Below are 2,206 nucleotides of genomic sequence, written 5' to 3' on the forward strand. Positions count from 1 at the left end.
GAGACAAGCAAGATCAGTAAATGGTAAACATAATCACTGGTCAATTATATAACATGCCAGGGCCGCACTATTCAATACGATAGCCATTGACCATGCATGGTGACAGGACACTCAAAATCATGCTTGACCCAAGTGAGAATTGCTATGTCCTTCACTCACGCCAAGTTTCAAAGACTTACTGTGGAAGAAAGATCACAAAATATCTCAATATTTTTATAGTGATTACACAGTGAAATGACAACATTGAGATATGTTGGGCTAGATAAAAATATACTATAACAATGAATTTTGCCTGTTTCTTTTTCCTTTTTAAAACGCAGCTACTGGAATTCCCTTGTAGTCCAGTAGTTAGGACTCTGAGCTCACACTGCTGAGGCCTGGGTTTGATCCTTGGTCAAGGAACTAAGATCCCCCAGGCGGCACAGCATGGACCAAAAAAAAAAAAAATATATATATATATATATATATATATATATATATATATATATGCAGCTACTAAAATCTTTTTAAATTTCATTTCTGTGGGACTGAACTGTGTTAGAGCATGACACATGCTTTAGAAGGAAAAATACAGGATAAGTGCTCCCAGTGGGGAGGGTTGCAATTTAAAGGGGAGTGGTTGGGGGAGGACCTCTGGGAGATGACATTTGAGCAAAGACCTAAAGGAAGTGCAGTAATGAGCCATGTAGATATCTGGGGAAATGCTTTTCCAGGCCCTGGCAACAATCAGTAAGGTCCTGAGGAAGAAGTGTGTCTGGATAGATTCTCCTTAAGATGCTGATTTCTCATGTTGCTGCAAATGACTTCTTAGGAGCTGTTTCTCTTCAGTAGGTGAAAATGACCCCTGCATTTGTTTTTGTTTTTGTTTTTTTTTACAATCTGAAAACACTTATTTAGAATTTAGGAAAGTAGATTATTATTGTATTTATCAATACCATAGGGCTGCAGGAATAGCAAACTGAAAAAACGAAGGAAGAGAGACACAGTTTTATGGAATAATTAAGTAACAGTGGAGGGGAGGAGGGGGACAAGTCATTAAACGAATAACATAACAGTTGAGCTTCATGAAAGAATTCCCTTCTTCTAGGGCCCACACTCTTGTGATTCCCTCTCTCTGTTGTCTAATGAACACATCTGCTGTGTTTTGTTGATTTTTGTGGCTGCACTTCCCCACCAGGGATCAAACCCGTGCCCCCTGCCGTGGAAGCTCAGATCCTTAACCACTGGACTGCTAGGGAAGTCCCACACCTGCTGTGTTTAAACCAGCAGGAGATACAGTGATAGTGTTTACAGACTCCCCATGCAACGGTGCACTCTTCAGAAGTAGTAGACACCTGGTTGGCTTGACATTCTATGCAAGGATCCACAACATGGTTCCTGCTGGTAGCACAGTTACCAACCACAATAACCCAGGCTCAGAGGACTCCCACCTTCCCCTTTTGCACTTCAAAGTGTTTCTTGCCCAAGCTGATGCTGATGTCACCCTGGGTATTCACCTACTTCACTGACACCATTTTGGAAACACACAGACTCTTGCAATTGTATGAATATTAATAGTAGTGGAGGTCTCCAAACCACTGCCCCCCACATCCCCTAGGAGACTCAATCAAGCCCCACTTCCTGCAGAATCATCCACCACCTTGGGCATCTCCAGACACCTTCCTTCTGAAAGAGCTGGCAGTTGAACTTCACCCTTACCCCCACCTCTCAGCACTTGAGGCATGTCTCCCTGGCAAGAGCTAAGCCTCCAACACAAAACCACCTTCCAGATCAAAGGTATAAGTGTGTGGGAGGGCTCAACCAGATGCCAGGGGCTAATAACTCTGCTCTATTTCTGCCAGATTGCAAGAGAAGAGCCTTTGTCTAGTCCCACAGCCCACAACAGTTGGAGACATGAGGATGGTTCCAGTCCTGGGACCCAGAAGGTTCCTCTGAGGTCACCTGGTCTGCTGGACTGGCCCAGAGAAGGGATCTACATCCATCCATTCATTTATATAGCAAACATTCAGCGAGCACCCACTCTGTGCTAGGCCTACTGTGTACAAACAATTGGAACAGAACAAAGAACAAGACAGTCTTCCCTCTGGCCTGACCTTCCTTTTTGATAGGGGAGAGAGATCTTAAAACAAAACAAAACATGCCTAAGCAAATAAATAAGGATGTTGACGATGCTAAAGTGCCAATGAGAGAAACAAATGATGCAACA

Source organism: Dama dama, chromosome 5, assembly GCF_033118175.1.
Source record: "Dama dama isolate Ldn47 chromosome 5, ASM3311817v1, whole genome shotgun sequence".
Taxonomy (NCBI): domain Eukaryota; kingdom Metazoa; phylum Chordata; class Mammalia; order Artiodactyla; family Cervidae; genus Dama; species Dama dama.